The sequence below is a fragment of the Pezoporus wallicus genome, unplaced genomic scaffold, assembly GCF_028554395.1.
Source record: "Pezoporus wallicus isolate ANWC-B61680 ecotype Strahan unplaced genomic scaffold, APGP_CSIRO_Pwel_v1 contig_2348, whole genome shotgun sequence".
NCBI classification, from domain to species: Eukaryota; Metazoa; Chordata; class Aves; order Psittaciformes; family Psittacidae; genus Pezoporus; species Pezoporus wallicus.
Genome location: NW_026636985.1, coordinates 175,199 through 198,793, shown reverse-complemented (window position 1 = coordinate 198,793; position 23,595 = coordinate 175,199). Strand labels below are relative to the sequence as shown.

At 50.6% G+C, this 23,595-nt stretch overlaps 1 protein-coding gene and 1 long non-coding RNA gene across 3 annotated transcripts in view; one reads left to right on the top strand and one right to left on the bottom strand.

Moving 5' to 3' along the window:
- The window catches only part of RAB11FIP1 (RAB11 family interacting protein 1), a 399,061-nt gene that overhangs the window by 215,722 nt on the left and 159,744 nt on the right, over positions 1 to 23,595 (bottom strand). The window lies entirely within an intron of this gene.
- The window catches only part of LOC130595616 (uncharacterized), a 96,192-nt gene that overhangs the window by 67,352 nt on the left and 5,245 nt on the right, over positions 1 to 23,595 (top strand). Inside the window, exon 3 of the long non-coding RNA XR_008971352.1 lies at positions 20,299 to 20,437. This is a non-coding gene — a long non-coding RNA (uncharacterized LOC130595616). The remainder of the gene's footprint in view (positions 1 to 20,298; positions 20,438 to 23,595) is intronic.

The following is a 23,595-nucleotide window of genomic DNA, read 5'->3' as shown; positions in this document are numbered from 1 at the left end:
CTCTGAATGCAGGGAGAGTTTCTCGAGACTGAAGCTTTCAATTTTACTCCACTGAGCATCCAGTATAATCCATTGAAAGGGCACTGTCCTTCAGGCCTTTCAGCTGGGCTGACAGCTGCCCACTGATTAATTGACAGGTTAAAAAGATTGATTCCACATGTCAGAGCTGTAACCCTGCCAGAACAATACGGCTGTCAATTGGGCTGTAAAACAGACGCTTACATTAACAGCCCTGACAGCAGCAGCACATGAACACATGCACCTGCCTTTATGGAGAGCCTAAACACACAGCCAGGCAAAGATTAATCATCTTGAAAGCAATGTTGTAGGATCAAATAAATGTTTCTGCAGTGGAGAAGCGGTGCGGCGCCGGCTTGGCACGGAGGCCAGCCACAGATGGTGCCCAGCGGGCAGCGAGGGGGCCACGGGGACCCCAGGGTAGGGGCTCGCTGCCTCTTCAATGCTTGACTTATTGTCCTGGCCACGCGTCCTCCCTTCCTCAACCCACTCAAAGGCTCGCACAGACACATCACGTGCAGCATCCCTCGGCCTCCACATGGCGACGTGCAGACCTGACCCCATCCCATGCCCACTCGCTGAGGGATGCATTTCAACACGGGTGAGCCTGTGCTGCCCAAGCAGAGGGCAGGGCTCAAGGGCTGGAGCGTGTTTCACCATCACAGCAAGCATCGCCCTGCATGGGAGCGTGCTCCAGAGATTAGTGTGGGCACGAGAAAGCAAAGCACTGAAGTGAATCACTTGTTCCTTTCTCTCTTGCTTACTTTCCTTATCAGCAAAATGTAACTCATTAATATCTATCATGCAGGGCTCTTTCCAAAGCTCCTCAGCTGGAGCACACTTCAATAACCTAAAAGACTATTTGTTTTTCTGACATCCTTTGAAGCTGGGTGAATTGCAGTGAGTTAGAGGCATTCATGCTCGCTCCGGAGGTCCAAATGGGGCTGGGCAAAGGCTGGAGCTGGTGCCAGTTTTCCAAGTGAGGGTGAATGACCCTGGCCCAGAGCATCTCGGCATGGAGAATGCTGACACCACCGTGTGCTCCCCACCCTGCATGCTGAGGAATGAAAAAACCCCGGGCAATCTGGAGAGATAAGGAGAGGTTGAGTCACGAGTGAGCTCGGCTTTGCCAGAAGACGTTTCAAAGCTTTTATGGTGAGATTCAATACAGATATACAGAGATCAATTATCTTAAAAGCAGCAAGGAGGTTCAGCAAATATTTCCAGCTTTAAACAGGTTTATTTCCATCTGCACTTATCTGTGCTATTTAAACTCCATTGCTTGCAGTTAATCTTTTGTAATGCAGCATAAGAGGGCTTATTTACTTTCTAATGACATCAGTTGGCCATAAATATTAGACATCTAAGGTTCGCTGGAGCTATAGGGACAGTTTTCCATTCCTGCTTGACATTTGACTATTTGCAGTGCTTCCTTTCTGTTTGTTCTTGTGTGACTCACTTATCGGCTGTCATAGGCCCGTGTTCGATTTATTTAAATGGAATGAATAAGTACATTAGGCAAAGCTGTCAGGAGAAGAGGGAACGGCAACTCACGGGGATGAGTGATAAGTCAACAAGCTGCAAGGGGGATTCTTAGCAGAGCTGCACAAATCAAAGTGCTAAATAGGAGGAACAAAGACAGCCCAGTGACACGAGGCTGGGATGAGTAAAACGAGAGACCTCAGGGTAAACAGGACCTCCCGACCGTGATGTGTGGGACACGGGGAGGCATTTCTCCTCCATGCCGTGTCCTCGGAGTAGGCATCGCCGTAAGCCAAAGCCTGGGAGCATTTTAGCACTCCTAATAGTTCTAAGAGTTATTATAGGATCAAAGACTCCAGACTATTATCTGCCACTAAGGTGGGAGTTGTGCAAATACCCAGCTAGCTCTGCACTCGGGAAGATAGTTTTTCTCTTTAATATTCTTTATTGCTCAGTACTAAGCTGGGCTAATTAATTGTGGAAAGCTCATATCACGGCCCTGCTGGAACTGTTTGCATTGAATATATTAGTGCTGATCTCGGGGGGGAGAGAAACCTCGACTTATTCTGTCATCTGTAGATGATGGGAGCAACTTGCTTTGTGCGAGAGCGATGGAGTCTAAAGCCGCCTTTCCCAGGGGAACCACTCTGCCTGCTGGGCACCAGTGCTGGTGCTGCAGCAGCCTTGTTCCAAAAGGGAACTTGCAGGTGCATTGTGAGCATTGCACTTGCTGTGCTTCTTCCATCGTCATTGGAGACCACATCCCCTTTAATCACAGCAGATTTTAAACTCCTCTGCTTCTTTCCCCAAGCTTTTCCGCTGTGTTTTGTACAAGTCCCAAGCATCTGGGACATCCAGGCTTGAGCTGCAGCCACCCCACTGCTCCCCCAGGAGCTGCCAACTTGCCCATGATGGGCCTGTGCAGAGCAACCCTGGGTAAGGGGCTGAGGCTTGTGCAGGGATCACCCAAGCCCATGAGAGCCCTTGCCCAGGCTGAGTCCGATTCGACCCTAATGGTTTATCTCAGGGAAGAGCTTGGAGAGCCCCATTCCTATCCTTGCTCCAGTCTTCCTCCCCTCCACCAACATGCTTTTGTTTCTCACCTCCTAACCTTTGAACCCCCCAAAACCTTAATTGGCTGAACACAGTAAATCAGAGCTGACAGTAGTTGAATAGGAGCTGATTAAAATCATTTGTTTTCAGATGCAGCCAGCTGCAGGCTCTTGCCTGCATGACTTTTGTGGCCGTCCCTGCGCTGCTCTCCCTCTTTCTCCCTGTCTTTTCAAGGGAGTGCATCACATTTTTCTCATTCTTTGACAACGAGATGCTCTCCTCACCCCTCTTCCCTTCCCCACACACCCCCAGCCTCCCTTTCACAAGCCCAGCCTTGTTTATCTCCACAGCCACTTGTGAGATTCCCGCAGAGCAATGGAGCGCTCTCCCTTGCCAGAGCACAGGCCACATCTGGTTTGCTTTTGTTTGTGTTTGGTTTGCTTGGTTTTTCCCCCAAAGAAAAGCAGGGAGGGAGGCAAAAGCATTTAAGCTCATAATTCTACATAGCCTGAATGCTGATTGCACCCCTGCTCATGAAATAGGTAGAAACAGTTTAACAATGCTGGTAAAAGAGCAGTGACCAACTGTGGGCAGAGAGGTATGGAAGAATGGAGATGCTTTACCTGTCTTATGAGAGCCTGAGAGAGGAGGGCATCCTTTACTGGATGTTGTATGTCCTAGAGTCCTGGATTGGCCAGGTCGGATGGGGCTTGGAGCACCCTGCTCTAGTGGAAGGTGTCCCTGCCCATGGCAGGGGGCTGGAGCTGGATGAGCTTTAAGGTTCCTTCCAACGCAAACCATTCCATGGTTCTGTGGGAGGCATTATGATGCCAGGAGCTGGCCCAGAGGAGGACAAGCTCGGCCCAGTGGTTGCAATGTGCTCTCCTCTTGCATTAGGCCACAAGCCATCCCCTGAAAAATGCGTCCTGGCCGAGAGTGCCATTCCCCAATCTCAGGCATCTAGAGCCATATGCATCGAATTAAAACCAAATGCACCACATAAATCTCCCTGCCATTCCTCGGAAAGGTTTCACATGACAAGCACATTCCTGTGACACTTTCCATCTTCTGTTTTACCGCACAGGCTAACAGCTGTTTCCAAAACAAACCCAGAGTGAGGAACAGACCAAATCCTCACTCTTTGGACAAACTTGCTGTTATTGCACCGGGATGGTGCGTGTGAGTGGATGCTCTGGGTCTGTTGGGCTTCTACTGTGACTGGCTCTGCACCGCTCACGTGCAGGCCTGGGGCCTCAGCGGGGCTGTGCCATCATTCTTTGGGGTTTTTCCCCCACACAAGCATGTTGGGAAGCCAAGCAGAATATGGTTTTAAAGAGGTGACTTGTTTTGCACAGTAAGCCTTATCCTACCTTAAACGTTTCCAGGCTGAGAGGGAAATCAATGAAGACTCTCACTAATGAAGACTCCTTCTCACTATTGTCATCTTTGGTGTACTTGGAGTTGGCAGGCCTTTGGCAGCAGGTATTGTACAACCACATGTCAAAGTGGCCCAGCCCTTGATGAGTGTACAGTCACTTGGCTGAAAGGAGAGTTTATAGTGATGAGTCCACTCTCAGCTTACACACCTTGGAGCAGTGATGCACGCATCCTTCCATGGACATCACTGCTCTTTGCGCCCATCTCTCTAGGGACTGCCAGCCACCGCTCCATGTGTGTCTCCCACCCATGCTGCAGCCTGCCCCGAGGAGGGTTGGCTCACCAGCTCCCCGTGGTACCAGCTCTCAAACGCCCACATCCACCTTTCCCAGCGCACAGGACGAGTTCCAACAGCGATTCCTTCTCTGGGAGGATGTTTACCTTCCACAGCCGCCTTTTCCTTACAGTTAAACAGGAATGTTTCCCTTTCTAAACAGTTTACATTTCTGATTCCAGAGGTATCCAGCTTGCCAAAGCCACCAGTATTTGTCTCACTTTAAATACATTTATATGCTAATGCAGGCAGCCTCTCCTGCTTGCACACACACCACACACAGCTCTATAGGAATACCTCTTTTCTTGCTACAAAATGGGACCATCAAACATCCTTTGGATTCATCTCCATTAATCAAGATCTGTGCATGTGCTCGTGCGATACAGACGTTCCTGTGATAAACCAGACGCGCACACCTCTGCGGCGTCTGGCCGGACTTGACAGATCGGTGCCACGTTTGGAGGAGGAGGAGGAGGAGAGGGGAGGAAGGAAATGTAATTTCAAGGATCCAGTTCTCTGTATGCCTGGGCAGCATTTCTCCCCTTTTTTTATTGCCTTTGGGATCATCTTACAACATTCTCTGTCCAAAGACTTGGGAGCACTTCACAGATATTACCTGATTACAATCTGCAGAGGTATGAAGTGCTTTTCCCAAGGTCAATCAGCCACTCATGGCAGAGTTTGTATAATCAGCCTGCGGAGCCATCAGGGTAGAAAAGACTCATCTCCTTTTCCTGCGGGAAGCGAGGGGATGCTCTCATCACACCCAGACCTTTTCTGCAGAGGGGAAGGGAAGCGGCAGCTGCTTCTCCTGCAGATGCTGGAGAGCTCTGGGGCTCTCTGGGAACCCCTCAAGGACCAGGGTACCACTGATGAGCATCAGTGAACATCCTGGTGAGGATGGCACTGGTGAGAGCAGCTTTGCTGTTGGTCCAAGATTTTTCTCTCACTTCTCTATTGCCCATTGTGTCCTGTCTGTTCTCTGCTGCCCCTGTTCACACCTTTTTCTGTTCCCACACAACTCCCATTTCCTCACTCCTGTCAAGAGAACTGGAAAACACCAACAGCCCCGTGCTTTGTTAGACAGTGCTTGCAAACAGTGATGAAACCTGCTTAGATGGATGTACCTGGAATGCTTTTCCATTGAAAACTGATGATTCAATGGCATAAAAATGTTCTGTGCTAACACATGGGGTTTGTTTGATGTGTTCTGGAGAACTGTGAAAACATTTTGCTTCTACAGTCCCCAAATCTTTCATGTTGACTTTACCGTTCTGTATGAAGGTCATATTGTAATTGAGACACAAGGAAAGGATTAATTGTTTTGGTTCTGATATAGTAACAGACCCTGGCTTTCTGTCTCCATTTGGGACAATTACTCCTCTTTGAAACCTCACAACTTCTCATCCCATGGAAACTTCAGTTTTCAGCCAGCTACAATAGTAACACCAGTATTAATCTTGAAAGGAGGCTAGAAAAAAATCACATTGAAGATTTAAAGAACAGTGTCATCCCTAAACCACCTTCCTTCCTTTCAAGTGCTCAAGACTGAAAGCTGATACTGGAAGGGAGAAAATGTAGACTCATAGCAGACAGGCTGGACAACTTGCCAAATCATCCAGGCCCAGGAAAGCTCAGCCTTTATCCTTCTGGAAAATAATGATGGAAAATTCATTTCAGTATCATGTACGGCTTTGCTGGGGTGGAGGAGGGAAGGGGCAAACTTAATTCAGACCCAAAACTCCCCTCACATGGATGCTGAATGTAAACTGTAGCTGCATTTCTGTCAGACTTAATGGATTTCACTTATGGGAACTATAATAAACAGCTCATTATGGAGTCAGCTGCGGGAGCATTTTGAGCCCAATAGGGTCATTTGTTTTCCAAGGCAGATTTAGTCTAAAGGGGTGGACAGAATAAGGCAGTGTTTGAAGTGTCTATATCAATACTTGAGGAACGGTGACAAAGCGTGATTTTGGCTCTCCAGCAAAGGCCCCTGCTGGACTAGGGCACAGCACGGAGCTCTGGTGAGGTGGTGGGATGCTGCTGGTGGTGGGTGCTGCTGGGCACAAGGAAAACAGTTCCCACAAACCAGATTTCAAGCCAATTGTCATCATTGAAAATCTCAGCTCCCGGAGTCCTGCTGTTGCCTGAAAACCTGACCTCTTTTCTCTGCGTGCGAGGAAGTTTCCATCCTTCACACTTGAAGGGAAGTTACGAGTCCCAAAAGCCAAAGAAAGCAGCAGCAGCAGGACTCTTCTTGTTTCCTATGGTTTTAAGGCACTGCCCAGTTGGGGGGACAAGGGATGATGCACTGGGCAAAGGGAGCTGATGCCCCTCACTTCCCCTCTGCTGTGCTGCTGCTGGGACTCACAGGGAGGGAAGGCTTATCCTTGCAGTAAATCAGGGCTGGAAAAGCAAGTGAGCAATGCTGGTACCTTCTTCATTGCTCATGGCTAAGCCATGAGAGCCCATATGTCCTTTTGACCATCACAGGGCAAAAGCTGTTTTCCCCATGCTGGGGAGCATGACCAGCTATGCTGGGGAGGGAAGAGCAACCTCCATGGGTCTGCTTCCTAATGAACTTCTTGAAAGACTCGATGTATAAGTCAATAAACATCTGTGGATAGAGGGCTTGGGATCCAAGTGCACCCTCTGGAGCAGATCCTCCCCTCTCCACATCTGGCGGGGGGGGGGGGGGGGTGGGAGGGGACCAGGCATTCCCATCGCCATCCATCTCCTCCTCCCCCAGCATCCATCTGAGCCCTCCCCTCGTCGAGATGAAGCCAGAGGACAGCGGTTTCAAACAGAACGACTGTCAGATTGCTCAGCACGCAATAAATCACGCACAGCATCTTCCCTTTCATGTCTGCTCCGGTTGGGGGACTCGCAGACACTCCTTAAACACTTCCATACCCATGGAGATGCTTCTCTGCTTGCCTGGGCCCTGCGTGGGGAAACTTTCTGCCTCTACAGAGCAGAAGGTAAATCACTCAGGGAGGGAGCAAGGGGCCGTTGGCTTGTGAGCATGAAAGGGGCCTGGAGAGGCATTTGCAAGTGCTCAGTTTCGCTTGTCAGCGGGTGATTTGTGTCTTTGTACGTGCATACATGAAGCCTCTTTGCTTTCTCATGCAGGCACGGAGCAAACTCCCGTGTTGCTGTCTCCTGTTAGCACACACGGATGCAGGCGTGTGCACTCACACATACATGCACTCACATGTCTGCAGCTGCTCATGAAAGCAAAAAAGGCTTCTTTTGTCCCCTGGGGTGGGCAAAAATGCAGTGCTGTGAGGAGCAGAGACGCGCGTTCTAGAGGATACCGAGGCCGAAGAGTGCGGTTGCTGTGCCGACACACGAAATACACGTTTCCTTTCATCCTTGTTGATGCGTTGGAGTGGGAGAGATGGAGGGAAAACCCTTTTGTCCCATTTCAGAGAAAGGAGAATGATTCTTGTGATGCCTCTGCGAGGTTTCCCCCAGCAGCTTCATCTTGCTGATGACCTCTGCTGCATCTAGAGCTGGTAAAGGACATGTGGGTAGAGGTACAGAGGATTGTTTCTTCCATGTTTTTTCCTGTTAATAGTGCTAAGAGAAATAAAACCCCCTGTAAATCCAGTGTAGAAACCACACTGGTAATAACCCAGTGATAAGCCCCAAGACTGCAACTTGTAAATGCCATTGAAGTTGTTGTTGTGAGCGCTTTGAAAGCTGCTGTTTTCCTTGCTGGAAAAAGGATCTCCACTGTGTGACCTTCCCACTTCTAGGAGATGGCAGAAGAACTGAGTGCTTAGGGAAAAATATTAAGCTGCACTGAGGAGCCAGGCTTCATTATAGATTAGTTTATTTTTGAGTTTTATTCCTGAGGATGCTGTCGATGTCTGACCAGTTCCTAATTCCTCATCCCTTAATTATGATGCCATTTGTTAAATCAATGAGTGTTATTAATCAAAACTAACGAGGGGATGGAAGAGGTGCAGGCCACAGTATTGTTACAGCCTTTCTGCAGGTGGTTCTGTGGCTGACCCATGGCCATGTCTCGACAAAGAAAGTCCAACTCAGCAGAGCAACTTCCGCTCATCTGGTGGGAGCAAACTCCCTGGAATGCCCACGGGATGCTGCTGGGGGTGGTGGGATGCGGTGCTGTGCCACGAGAAGGGGTGGACACTGTCTTGGAAGGGGTAGACACTGTCTTCTCTGCCTCCTGCCCCGCTGCTTGCACCGATCTGCCTCAGCTCTAGGTCTGTGCCTGATTCCGCATCAGCTTTACAGCATTCACTCCTCTTGAGAAGTACTTTAAGTAACGATGCTTTGCTCTGCTGTGAGGCTCAAAGCAATCTGAAATATTAATTAAGCCTCCCAGCTCTGCTCTACAACGGCTGGGTACTGTTGGTGTTCAGCAGATAAAGATGAAGCAGTGTTGACACAAGCTGTGTGGTGAATTGGTGCTGGAGGCAGGAGCAGAGCTCCTAGGCGGGTAGTGTTGACCGTGGGATGTCCTGCTTGGGACCACACTGGGCTCTTTAACAGAGCATCTCCCTTCCCCTGGTTTCCAGCTCCATGATTTAGAAGCAGGGGCTTTATTCAGATGAGATTTCTAAGCTCCTACTTTGTGTTCCTGAAGAGGTAAATGTCCATATCGCTACCCGAGTCGCAGCAGGACCACATCCAGGGGACCTCATCCAGCCAGCGACAGGACCTGGCTTGCAGAGGCTGCATCCTCAGGCCTGGACACCTCTGGAAAACCAGCTTTTACCTGGCTGCTGCCCCAGGAAGAGCCTGAGCCCGCTTGTGGCAGACAAAGGAGGGAGCTGGGCACGGAATGAAGCGTTGAGCTCTGCTTGTCCTCGGGAAGCGCCCATGTGGCTGTGATGAGAGCTCCAGAGCCTGATGTTCCAGGGCTCTCTTGGGTAGAATATATTTACCTTCTTTGTAGCTGGCTGTAACTCACATCCCTGCAAAGCACTCTGCCAATACAGCAGTTGCTGATGTATAGCTACAGCCATTCTCGCTGTTTCCCTTACTCTGTCTCCGTATAGAATAATATGCGATTAATTGATTTTCTGTCGCTCTTTTAGTACGGAAAATTAATTTTGGAGCAACCTTGTTTTCTCAGGGTATGAATTCTCTACATGCAGAGTAATTCCACTCCTACATTATTCATGAGAGAAAATAGTGATGGAGTGTGTAACTGAGGCAGCCCCAAGGCCACAAACTGATAGTCTGCGTTACTGATACAACAATATTCCACTGATGCTTCTAAATAATTCACGGCTACAACTCAATTTGGCACCAGGCACGAGGCTCGGGATGTGACTGGTGCGGAAGGGAGCAGAGGCACCTTGGCAGGATGGGGCCACCAGGCAGCAGGAGCATCATCCTTAAGGACGTGGGCTCCGGCTTCTCCTGCCCAGGAGCCCCAGGTCACAGTATGGGGCAAGGTGCTGCTCCAAGGAGCCGTGGCAGCCTTGCTGTGTGCCATGAAGGTGGCCTTTCCATGCGGATTAAAGGGTTAACAGGGCTGTGGGGGGCAGAAGCTGAGCAGTGCCCACGCCTCTCTGGAGGTGATGCTCAAGCATCCCTTCAGATGGAATAGCCCCGTGAGAGCTGGCCAAGGCTGCAGAGAGGGTTAATGGCTTGGAGAGCACTTCTCATGTGAGTGGAAAATGGCAGGGGCCTTCCCTTCCCTCCTTCCCTGCCTCTGGCAGCGGCTGTGCCGAGCAGGTCCAGATGACGATGGAGTGAGTGAGAGCCTTGTCCTGGCACCAACCTCCTTTTAGATTAATGACTTGCAATGAGATGCCTAAGTCACATATTGGGATTTTTCAACATTGAACTGTACCTGGCACCCTGCAGCCATTTATCACTGGGCTGCAGATGGAAGGCAGCAGCAGCAGGACTTGTGGAAGGCCAAGAAACACAGCGTCCCAGCCAGCCTGCTGTGGGCTTGGCGGGGGGGGGGGGTCTGGTCCGTGGGCTTGTGTGGGGCTTTTTTTTTTTAATCTAAAATGATAAATCTGATTTCTTCAGGATATTGGAACAGCTGCAGCTGACCTGGCTATTTATCTGCGAGATCTTCAGGGTGTACGATAACAGCTCTTAGAGGATGGATATGGTGTTATAAACTGTCCAGGCACACAACATGATTAATGGCATTCACAGAGATAAACAGATGGGGAGGGAGAGCTCATGATCTAAGAAAATCCCGTCCCCGCACTGGGGAACTCTTGGTGAGCTGATGCTCTGCCGGAGATGGATGCTCTGCGGGTGCCAAGCCACCCGCCTTAGCCTCCCACCCGCTCCCACCCTGTGGCCAGCACGGCTGTTGGGGCCTGTTCTGCGCAGTGTGGAGGGTGTTTGTACCTAATCCTGCTGCTGTGGTTCTGCAGCATCTCACAGCCTCCATGGCCACTGCACTCAGACACTCTCTGGCTGCTGAGCTGGCTCCACAGCCCTCTGGTTTGCTCTTCTAGGGCAACCCTACCATGCTGCTTAACCCATCGTGACCCCAGCGTCCATGCTGTCCCCCTCCCCACACGTACCTTAAAGTCACTTTATTCCAGAGCTTTATTCCCATGAGCACTGCTCAGTTTACAACCCACCTTTTCAGGGAAAAATGTGTTTGGTTAAAAGCTGGACAATCAATCTCTCTTACATTAACTGGCACAGGAGCTTGCAAGGAATATGTGCATGCAGCTAAGACGACATCCATTTCCTTGTCTCTTATATTCTGATGTAGGCTTAAAAGCCTCCTTGTCTTCACTGCCTCTTTCTCCTGGCTGTCCCTGCAGACCTGTGGTTGTGTTCCTGGTACTCACTTGTTCCTGGCACATTTCAGGGGCATGCAGCAGGGAACCGGGAGCAAAGTCCTGCTTCCTTCGGGATATCAAAGGGAACTCATTGAACAGTTTGATGTGGAGGGAGGGAGCAAAAGGAATCAAAACAGCATTAGTGCAGAAATCCTCACTGAAAGGGATGGATCCAATAGACACTGCGATTAATTAATCACTAATGGCGTGGACTAAAGGTGACCCGTCAGCATCTACACGCTGCAGACAGCAGGGTCAGGAGTGAAGAGCATTAATCTTACATTAGCACAACTCCATCGTTGCCAGAAGGGAGGAAGAAATCCCTTTGGTTCATGCAGAGGAAGCTGAAGCTTATTGCTTCCTGCCAGCTCCATGGCTGCATTTTTATGAAACACCTGCAATGAAAAAAAAAAAGAGAACATAAACCTGAGCAAATTAAAGCAGCATCCCAGAGGGGCCGGAGCCCCGCGCCCGCAGCCCTGGCGCAGGGACCGGTGGCCACGCTCCGTGCCCGGAGCCCAGCGAGGTTTGGTCCTTGGTTATTACCAACCCTGGATCAATTACAGCCAGCAAGTGGGAAAAGGGATTTTGCAATCCTTCCTCTTTTACTGCTGGGGTTGGGGTTGGGGTTGGGGTGTGTGCGTGTGTAATGTTAGCAATACAAGCCACCAGAGATGAGCTATAAAAGGTGCTTTCTTTTGCCTCCAAGTTTTGCTCTGTGGTTGCTCTGTAGCATGCACCAGATGCAGCAGCACCAGCGCAAGGCCTATAACCTCTTTCCAAATGGTAATAAATCCCCCAAGACCCTCGCACACTTGTAATTTACAACTGGGCTAAAATGAACATTATTTCAAGCTAAGTGTATTCTCGGAGGTGCAGGAGGAATGTGGCAGCTTTCCTGCTGACAGCGGAGTTTCTCTTTTAAATGTCATGCATTCACTTTCATTACTTCCAAATAATTGCCCAAAAGATCAGCAGCCGGACGAGCGAGAGCGTTTCACACCATCATTAGTTGAGTCTATCATAGACAAAAAGCAGGGACCTGCTCTTGGCTATGGCCACAAAGCGCTGTCTGTGCAGCTCCTAGCACCCACCTGGAGGGTGCAGCGCCACTGGCCTGCTCTTCTGTGGGTATCAGTGAGGCTGGAGCAGGGTTGATGTGCCCCAGAGCGCCAGGGAGGCAGGAAAGTCATCCCCCTTCCTTTGAGGCCTTTTCAGTGCAGTGAAACATCTTGCCATGGGGGGTGTTTGTATTGTTGGGGATTTCATGAAGTCCTGGAAGGGTTTAGGTTGGAAGGGACTTTAAGGCTCATCCAGCCCCAACCCCTGCCATGGGCAGGGACACCTTCCACTGGAGCAGCTTGCTCCAAGCCCCATCCAACCTGGCCTTGAACACTGCCAGGGATGGGGCAGCCACAGCTTCTCTGGGAGACCATCCTTTAGATGCAGCAAGGGCCTGACCTCAGCTTTGGAGATCCACCAGTCGCTGGGCAGGGCTGGGAGGTGGCTCCACCATCATGGGGCATCACCTTGTGGCAGTCCCTTGTGAGGGTTCACTTCAGAGCAGTTTTCTTCCTCCTTCCTCTTCCTTTCTCCATGTGTCTTACAGGAACTGTCCAGAAATGTTGGCCTGGAGGCAGCTTCTGCACATCAGCTCCAAGACAAACTCCAGATCCTGACTGTGAAAGCTCTGTGGCCTGTAATGAAAGCCCTCAAGGAAAACTGTAAATATAGGAGCTATTGGCAAAATTCAGAGCTGGCCTTGGGCTGGAACTCCCTCTCCCGCAGTGGGAGGTTTGATCCCGGGTATTGGCTCAGGCGTGTGCTTCAGCCTGTCTTAAACAGCTGGAAAACAGCATCTTTGTAATCTAGACATGGCTTTCATCCTCCTCTGGAAAAAGAGGGGGAGGAACAAGAGGCAAAAGCTGTAATAAAACCCCTGGATGAGGAGAATTAGGAAGGAGAAAGTCATGAGGAGCAGAACACCAGTTCCACTGTTGATTATTCTTCAGCTTCTAGTCCAAGGCCTCGCATCATTAGTGGGAAATGATGGGGTTTATTGATAAAGACTCTCTGATTGATGTTTTGGCCAATGCTGGGGCTGTGGGAGCAGTCCTGGGGTCTGAAAACCCTCCTCTGATGTTGCACAGCACAGCCAGGGCAGGGCTCCCTCCAAGCAGCCAGTGGGTTCGGTTCTGGTGTAGGTCAGTTGTCTTCTATAAGAAAATAGTTGGGTTTTTTTTGTCAGAAAACTCTATTTCTGCTGGAAAATAAGCTGGTTTGGAGGAAAAGCCATGGATTTTAATTGGGAAAGCAACATGTTTTGAGTTTCCCTACTCTGGGTTCCTGAAGGGAGAGGGAGGGAAAGGAATTCCTCTGGTTTTAAGATGTTTCTCGAAAGCTCCAAAAATGCCTATGGGGCGTTTTCCAGATTGTGAGAAAACTCTGGTTTGTCTCCTTGAGAAACCTGCCCCGGTCAACCTGCCCCACTTTATACTCCTTTGTGTGTGTTTAGCCTTGCTATACTCACACAGGCCTCTTGTCTTGAGGGAGGATCAAGACCATGGTGCCGAAGTCGGAGGCGGTCAGAAGCCGGGAGTGGGGATGAGCTGCTTGGACCATCAACCCTCTCCCAAGCCATGTGCCACTTAGCTGGGATGGGCAGCAGGTCCATACCTGGGGCAGTGTCATCCCTGATGCATCCTGCCTCCTCGTTCTGTGTTCCTCATGTCCTCCTTCGCTTCCAGCAGGGTTAAACCTAAACCCATGGGAGATGAGGGGGTAATCCATCGCTTCCTGTCGCTGCTGTGGGGCTCCTGGCCTGAAGGGTTTAGATCTGAAACTCATCTGAGCCACCCTAACAGGGTGAGGAAGGCAGAGCCAGACCCCAGTTTCCTGGGATCCATCCAAAATGTGCCGGCTGTGTCCCAGCGAGGGTGTGAAGCAGATGGAGCACAAGGGCTGCTCCTCACACCCTGGGAATCCAGGAACCCCACGGGCGTGGGGCAGGTGAGCCCCCAAGCAGAGCATCCCACTGAAGCACCGTGCTTCAGTGCCTCCTGTCCTCTGCATAAACGCAATTCCCCTGAATGTCAGAGGAAAGCATTACAGATAACACACTGTGTGTGTCTCTGACCCAGTAAGTGCTGAAATCACAGATCTCATTATTCTGACATGATAGAATTTCCTCCCCTCCCCGATGCAACCCTGCTGCTGTTGTTTTCCAGACTGCAGACATAATTGCCGAAGGTGCAAAGCCTCCGCAGACAAATACGTCTTGCCTGCTTCCCTACATCTAGCAAAATGCCACTTCTGTGTGTGCATAAGAAAACACTTCCAGCTCAGGCTCATAAGCAGCACATCCTCCCGTGGGAGAGCTCACCTTTCAGGGACGTGCGAGACGCCGGAGCGGGAGACGTGCCGAGCTCCCAGATGGTTCCCGGGTTTCGAGGTGCCACTTGCCAGCCAGTGTGTGTCATTGGGGGTGACAGAGCTCGGAGAGGAGCCCTGCAGGGCCCTGGGTATTTACTGCGAAGGGGACCAAGCTCATTCGCCTGGGTTGGACAGCGAAGGACCCTCTCTGTGCCTTGTTGGAGCAGTCTTCGGTCCATGCAGGACACAGACTATGTGCGGGCAGCGTCAGCACCAGCGTAGCTGCATCTGTGCAGGGCTGCATCTCAGCTGATGGGCTCTGTTAGCAGAGGGCACTTACTAGCTTGGACACCATCATGGAGTAAGTCTGCTTGCAGGGTCATTGCGAGCATCTCTGCTCTGCACCCAGGGCATGCAGCTCCTGACACTGATCTGTGCTGTCTGCTGCCACCCAGACCTTTCCTCTCCAGTGCTGAAGGCCTTTGCTTTATTGTAGTAAGTTTAGTAAGTTTGATTTTCCTTCTGGATGGGTCAGATGGAGAGATAAAGGGGCTCTTTTCGCAGCTCAGATCAAGGAGGAAGGAGTAGGCCCCTTTTCAGGGCCACTGCACCCTGTCCGCAGCACCATCTTGCCTGAGCAGGGGATATTTTCTCACTTTCATTTCCATCTTTCTCCCTGTGACCTCCATCATTAAGCTGTGTTCCTCAGCAAATGTTTTTTAATCAACTTCAGGCATCCACGTTCTTGGCAATAACCCTCCATGTTTTTAATTGCAGCATCCTTAGTTCAGGATGCAGTAGTGCAGCAGTTAAAGCACAGCCTTAACCGGAGGGGGTAGGGAGGGAGAGCTGCTGCCAAAGTTTGCTGTTGAGGAGCAGAAAGCAAGGACAAGGACCCCGAGGCCCTTGGGCTGCTCCAGGGCAGAAATGTCATTAAGAGGATCTGCCAGGTGTGAAGTCCCAGCTGAGCTGGTCTTGCAGACTGGAAGACTTTGGGACTCTGAAAGCACCTGCATAGCACAGAGAGCTCAGCAGATGGTGGGGAAGAGGAGAAAGGTGAATGTTAGCTTGAGTTTCGAGTGGGTTTCTGATGCTGCTGCATTCACAACCCCTTTCCTGCTGCTTTTCTTCAGGTACTTGTGAAGTGGCTTGTGTCATCCTTGCACAAGGCTGGTGAGTGGATGGTGTGCCTCGGAACAAGGATTGGGTATGGGAGGGCTGTGGGCTTGCGCTGCCCAGCATGGAAATACCTTGTTTTGGAAGTTCTGCTTAAGGAGGGTGGATAAAGTACGAGAGCTGAGGGGTGATCGGTGTTGTCCTCGTGCTGTCCCTTCTGCCCAGGATTTCATCATGTCATTAATCCAAGATCAAAAGCGATTTCATGTGATTAAAATCACCGGTGACACGCTTGAAATGAAATATGAAGGTGGAAGGACAGCAGTGAAGGCCCGTGTTCCTGGGGAACCCATGGGCTGAGAAACAGGATCGCGTGAAAGGCTCTTTATCATGCCCAATAAATCACTGAGATCAATGGACCTTCAAAGGTTAACTCAATACGGTTGAAAAGGAGAAAAGCAGAGGGTTAAATTAATCATCACTGAAGGGTTGGGCCAGCTCACTGCTAGGCTAAAGAAGTGCCAATAGAACCTCCCCCATGTGGGACGTCCACAGAGGCCCCAAAGTGCTTCACAAACTTCATGGGCAGATACTTCACTGACTTTTATCTTTGAAGTTCCATCTGCAGCCTGGGCTCTTTAATTACTGCAAGGACACAGGGAGCTTGTGCCCAGGGTTTTAACATGAGAGCCATAGTGTGAGGAGATTCATGTCCCAGCCTCAGCGATGGCAGGGATGGGGAAAGCCACCAGCACAATCTGCCATCATTAAAACTGCATGGGGCAAAAGGAAGTCAGATTAAATCCTGTCATTGGAACCTCCCTCAGGTTTGATGGCCTTTGATAGCCCGAGCCAACCCCAGGCTGTGCTTTGCTTGCTAAACCCTGCCAGCCCTGCACAGGGCTGAATGCAGTGGTGCTTCCCAGAAGGAATTTCTCTCGGGCTCCCCGGGAGGTTTTGGCAGTGTCCAAGCAGTCATTACTAAAACTGTGTTCAGACACGCTTGTGTTTGCAGACTTGAGCGATGGGGGGGGTCAGAGGCAGCAGGAGATGGGGTGGGATGTGCTAGGGAGGGTCTGATATCAGGAGGTCCCTCCTCACCTGAGTGCTGGTGAGCAATGGGAGCTCGTGGGTGCACTCAGTAACTTACGTCACACCATGCCCTGGTATTTGAGTTCCAATTGGGAAAGTCATTCCATCCATCTGCCAGCACAGACCGAGCAGGGTCTCATAGACCCCAAGCCCTTGGCACTGCCTCTGCCTGTCCTCACTGTGACGTAGTGCTGTGATGTTAATGTTAGAGTGTGGAAACTGAGGTGTGGGAGATCTAGGAGCCAGGTCTTTTGATATTCATACACTCCAGTCCTGCTCGAAGCTGATTTGGATTGAGAGGAGTGTCTTAGTGCTGGTGCATGTGAGTGCTGGTATGCTCAGGGATGCTCTCCTGGGCCTTCACAGCCCCAGGCAGACCTTAGAGCAGCTCCCAGTGCCTAAAGGGGCTGCAAGAAACCTGGAGAGGGGCTTTGGACAAGGGCCTATAGGGACAGGACATGGGGAATGGTTTTAACCTGCCAGAGGGGAGACTGAGATTTAGACAGGGCTTGGAGCAAGCTGCTCTAGTGGAAGGTGTCCCTGCCCATGGCAGGGGGTTGGAACTGGATGAGCTTTAAGCTCCCTTCCAGCACAAACCAGGCTGGGATTCTATGATTCAGATCTCCCTGGTTGGAAAACCACAGAGCACAGATATTAAGGTGCATAACAGGGGTCCCTGCACCCAGTCTGGTTTCCCCAGCACCCTCCACGTGTGAGCTCTCCTGGTGAAAGGCACTTTGCAGGTCGGGCTGTTACCCTGCACAATGGAAACCTGGCGGCTGCATCCGCTGCTTAAGAGCCTTCCCCTTGTGCAATAACCTCTCATTATTTTTTAATGTTGTTGTAACTTTATGGCTTAATCAGTATTTGCAATTTGTTAGTAGTCCAGGCTGCAATAAAATTGTTTTCCAGGTACTGAAACATCCTATCAAGGTTTGTAAAGCAGTGGTTCTTAGTTTATCACGCTCATAAAAAGCACTGGCAACTTGACAGATATAATAACTTTTTTTATCAAGTGTCTAATTTGAGAGGAAATTAAGCCATACATTACATGCCGATCCGAGCTGGAACTGGAAAAAGCCCCAGCCACCCTTCTCCCCACCCCGGCGAGTTTCCTTTCTCATCCCAGCCTCTTCTGGATGGAAAAGCCTGCTGAAGGCTGGCTGTGCTGCTGCATTCGCTCTGCAGTATCCCTGGATTGTGTGTGTGTTTTTACAGGGCACTGCACACTTAATAAAAAGTAATTTATGTGGCCTGCATTGATGTCACAGCAGTGAAACAATACCTTTCCTTTCCTGCAGCAGAGCGGGATTTATACGAGTGCCTGGAAAAGCTTCCTCGAAATGCAGTGCAGATGCTCCAGCCACTATATCCAGTTTACTTATGGACCAAGGTTTTTAAATCAGGTAGGTGATTCTGGGTGCTTCTGTTCATGGCATCCATCTCTGGGTGCCCAGAGGGACGGGGATGAGAAGGACCTGATCCTTTTCAGGCATTGGAATAATTGCAGTCTTATCCTCAGGATTTGGATTGGTCTAAGGAATAACTTCCCCCCCCCCCCCCCGCCCCAGTCCCAATGTCTGCTCAGGAAAGTGTTAGTGAATTGAGTGGTGTCTGCTTTGTAACTGCCCCAAAAGGCCCTTCCTTCATGAGGCCCATTGTGTTCCCAGGCTCCATCCTGGTCTGTGATTCCAAATGTGCCCCCGGTCTCCTGCATCCACAGCCCCAGCCCTTGTCCTGCTCCTCTTCCCTGCGCCTCTCTGCCTGCAGCAGCAATAGGAGGAGAGAACACAGGCTGTCCTCAGGCAGTCATTTTAAGGATCATTATTTTGGTGTTTAATTCCAGGACTGATTTCCCCCCATTCCCATAAGTGGTACCAAAACACCAATAAACAACTGAGCAACTAGCACAGATCACCCGGAGATAGCTTTCTAAAATAAGGCTTTGGAAGTGATGCCCAGGTCTCCCATCGTCTCCTGCAAGCAGAGCACCTCATCCTCGAGCCCTGCAAGGTTGAAACCCTCACTGAGGCTGGAAAGGATTTGCTCTGGGAAGTCTGGAGTAAAAGTCAGGATGCTGCCTACAAGCCACACACTGTATTTGTTTAAATTTTCATGCGAGCGAATGTCTGTGACACAGGAGACAGGTTTATGGAGGGGGGGGGGGGGGGGGGGGGGGGGGGGAATGTTGACAAATGGCCCAGTAATCAACTGGAACATGCAATAAATCATTGGAGTGCCAATAACACTTCCAGGAGGAGTTGCGAAAGGTCATTACGATGCCACCATGTATCATGCAGCGCCAAACAAAGCAAACAGAACATGTTGGGAATAGGATTATGGGAGAAGCATCTGTCAGTTCTAATTAAGAATTAACTGTGGATCCTATATAAAAAGATGTGTGGTTTATTCCTATCTCCCTCCTTTTCCCACTTAGCTCTCTGTTTTTCCCTCTCCAAAATAAAACTCAATTACTTAAAAAGAAAAACCACCTCTGTCATTTAATCTATTCAACAGCAGCAAAAATAACCTGACGTGACAAAAGAGTGAAGGCTGGAGGGGAGGGACAGGGCTCTCACTGGCTTCTGCAGCCTCCACAGCATGAAGGAGGGTGGCTCAGAGCCTGCCCAAATTGCCTGGAATCCCAGAAGTCCTTTGGCATCCCAGCACCAGGCATCTGCGATGGCTGCAGAAGGCAGAAAATGTACAAACCAAAACACTTCAAACCCCAACCTTGGCGTGGAAAAGGAGATTGCTTGGAGGTTGAGATGCTGAAAGGATTTTGGCTACCAATGGGAGCTAAATAAGTGACAATGAAACAAAGCAGAGCAGCTAAAAGGGAGAGGGAACCCAACAGGGAAGAGACGTGGGGCAACTGAGGGATGTGCCCTTGGAGGGGACGAGGGGTCCCTGAGCCCATTTCACACCGCATCCTCCCCCCAGAGCCAGTGTTGCTCAGAGGCACCCCTCGCCTCTGGTCCAGATCTCAGGGATTTCACCCCCTCGAGCCGTTCATCCCTGTTCCTGGCACTGGGTCTCACCCAAGACAACACAGGGGTGGCTTTTGTGTTGTTCCCCTTGCCCAGCCACTTGAGCCACCCATCACCGCTGCTGCCAGTGACGCTCCCTGCATCAGCAGCTCATAAATCCCTCCAGCACCTCCTTCCTTTCACCTTGCCTTCCCTCTCCTCCTCCAGGCTCCCCTTTCTCTCCCTCCCCATTAATCTGACTTGCACTTTATCATGTAGGCACCCATCCCAAGGCTCCTGCTGAGAGGACTATGCAGGCACCGTGCTTTTCTTTATTATTATTATTTTTCCCTTTCTTCTCCTCTATATTTCCAGGCCTCTTTTCTGCTTAAGTTGGCATTTCTTCTTCTTTCTCCCCTTTTTTTCTTTTCCTTTCTGCTGACTGAGACAAGACTGTGTCCTACTTCAACATCCCAGGATTTGTTACGACTTCAAGGTGCAGGTTTATGGCCACAGTTGTCCCGTTTATGGTACAGTTCTTCTTATGGGTTCTAATAAACTTTGTAGCTCCAGGGTGCTCTTAAATCCTGATATGAAGGATAGAGAAGAATCATTATTTAGTCCAACTAAATATAAGATGTTTCACCCTTGAAGGCTGAGGATAATGTTTCTTTCACAGGTGTGGAAGGACCCATAATTCCCGTGTACAGCAAGTGCAGCTGCAGGAGAACATAATTCTCCCCATGGAAATAAGGGTGTGCTCGCATGTGGGATAGGGAGAGATGGTGCCAGCTGGGATGGGTGCAGCTCCAGCACAGGTAAGTAGCATTAAAGCTCAATAGGAGTTGCAATTAACTGAATTTAAAGTTGTAACCTTGTAACCACTGAAGGTTCATTAGCATTAAATGCTTATTAAAATCACAGCATCCCAGACTGGTTTGGGTTGAAGGAACCCTAAAGCTCATCCAGTTCCAGCCCCCTGCCATGGGCAGGGACACCTTCCACTAGAGCAGCTTGCTCCAAGCGCTATCCAGTCTGGCCTTGAGCACTGCCAGGGATCCTTGGATCAAAGGATCCATGAATTCAAGGACCCAAATCCTTGGGTCAGAGCTGAAAAGGAAACAGTCCAACCTGCTCTGATCATTTATGTGTTTCTCCATGCAAAGCTCTACACGGGACCTCAGTATTGCTTTTCCTTCATGTTCAGAGCAGGCATGTATGTTCATATACATATGCTTGTATGCATACATGTGTGCAGGATCACATTAGCTGAAGGTAGGAGCTTTCTGGGAGGTTTTGGGTCTGTCGCTGTGGAATACTGTGGCCTTTTGAGGGAAGAATGCACAGAGGGAGAATCAGAGCAATACTAAAGCATGTTTTGGGTCTCAGGGTTTTGCAGTACGGCACAGCTCAGCACTGAAGGCTCATACAGGGATACAGGAGGGGAGCATCAACCCAGGAGCTGCTGGTGACTCACCCAGCGCTAACCCAGGAGCCAGGCACCGCTCAGAGCATCCCTCAGGCTTCACCAGCCTTTTGTTAAGGTATCGTCTGCTGTCGCAATTACTCTTCCTTGTGAGTGACTGATTTGGTGTCACTTCTGGCTCGGATCTGCCCGGTTTGGTCCCTCCCCAGCAAACCCAGCAGCACTTCCACAAATACGGAGACTCTCCATGAGGTCGTGGCAACAACGAGTCACCTCTGAACGGACAGAGTGAAACAGCAACCTGCCAGGAAAGTTTCCTTTCCTCTCACTGATCCCTTGAACTGGCTACTCAGAGTTTCTGTGGTTCAAGGCAGCTCCAACCATCTCAGCAGCCAAGGGCAGGAAGGCAGCACTGTCACTACAATACCTGTTTGATCGTGCTCACCAGTATAAATCATTGTGGTTAAAGCCATTGGAAAGGCCATAGGATAAGACACCACCTTGTTTACTTCTTCAGATCATAGAATCAGAGACTGCTTTGGGTCGGAAGGGACCTTAAAGCTCATCCAGTTCCAACCCTCTGCCGTGGGCAGGGGCACCTTCCACTAGAGCAGGGTGCTCCAAGCCCCTGTGTCCAACCTGGCCTTGAACACTGCCAGGATGGGGCAGCCACAGCTTCTCTGGCAATACCTTTAGGCACTGGGAGCTGCTCTAAGGTCCCTGTGGAGCCTTCTCCAGGCTGAACCAGCCCAGCTCTCTCAGCCTGGCTCCAGAGCAGATGCCCTTGGTGCATCAGACATATGTAAATCCTTTTAAAGGCTGCGTGTCCCTAAGCTCTAGGTGTCCTTGACGCACACTAAAGCACATCACAAATCATACCCGACATGCAGCTCGGGATGCAGGGACAGCCGTTGCCACCAGGACCCTCCCCAAACGTGCCCTTCCAGCAGCCTCTTCGCGTTGACCCAGAGCACGCTGCTCCTCAGCAGATGTTCAGGACTCAGAGCTCAGGCTTCCACGGAGGAGCTTCCAACACAAACCATCTGGAAAAGAAAACACCAAACTATTTGGAAGCTATTTCCCTCCTCCACTGCCTCCCCCCCCCACACCGCCTCGGCCGGTGATCTCAAAGTCACAGGGAAGGGTTGGAGAGGACAGAGCGCCAGAGCCGGGAACGGAAGGAGCGCGTCAGGACAGGAATGTTCCCAGGAAGGCTGCAGCTGTTCCTGTTCTTGCTCTATGGCAAAGCACCCGGCTCGCTCGGCACGGCTCCGGCAGCCCCAGGGCTGAGCGCCTCCAGAAGGAGCCGGTGGGATGCTGAAGAGTGAGCGCTGGGGACACGAAGGGGCTGGAGCATCTCACACTTTGCTTTTTATCCTCACACCGTAAGGAGGAGGCGGTAGCTGCAGGGAAAGGCGTATGTTGTTCCTAACGTCAGGAATGTTGTAGCTGAGATGTGGTTGCCCTCTGGCAGGTCCTGCGGTGCTGCAGTCTCTGGTTTCCCACTTGCTGTTTGCAGCCCTTTCATGCTGCTGGGCCGGGGAGCCAAAACGTAGTCGCGTGTTTTTCTTCCTTCAGTATCCAGAAACATGAGAGGAAGTGGAGGGGGGGGGGGAACCTGAGGACGGATCATAGAATCATAGAATAGTCAGGGTTGGAAAGGACCTTAAGATCATCCAGTTCCAACCCCCTGCCATGGGCAGGGACACGTCACACTAAACCATGGCACCCAAGGCTTCGTCCAACCTGGTCTTGAACACTGCCAGGGATGGAACATTCACAACCTCCCTGGGCAACCCATTCCAGTGCCTCACCACCCTAACAGGAAAGAATTTCCTCCTTAGATCCAATCTAAACTTCCCCTGTTTAAGTTTGAACCCGTTACCCCTTGTCCTGTCACTACAGTCCCTAATGAAGAGTCCCTCCCCAGCATCCCTATAGGCCCCCTTCAGATACTGGAAGGCTGCTATGAGATCATCCAAGAGGAGTCTGGGCTTCATCTCCTGCAGCCAGTTCCAGCCTCCAGCGATAGCCAGGAGCCCCCTTCCAGAGGGCTCTCTCTCTCTCTCTCTCTCTCTCTCTCTCTCTCTCTCTCTCTCTCTCTCTCTCTCTCTCTCTCTCTCTCTCTCTCTCTCTCTCTCTCTCTCTCTCTCTCTCTCTCTCTCTCTCTCTCTCTCTCTCTCTCTCTCTCTCTCTCTCTCTCTCTCTCTCTCTCTCTCTCTCTCTCTCTCTCTCTCTCTCTCTCTCTCTCTCTCTCTCTCTCTCTCTCTCTCTCTCTCTCTCTCTCTCTCTCTCTCTCTCTCTCTCTCTCTCTCTCTGATTGTGAGAAGGGCCTGTCCCCTCTCATGTCCCTTCAGAGTGCAGTGACCAATGTGCACCTTGGTGTTCCCCCTGTCAAAGGGGCAAACTGGCCTGGCCTTGCCTGCTGCTCTCACCCAAAGTCACAGCTGTAAATGGCTCTAGGACCAAGATGGAATTTGCTCCTTGCACTTCTTAGAGCATCCACAAGATCAGCAGCACTTATTCTGCCCCTTGGCAGGTTTTAAATTC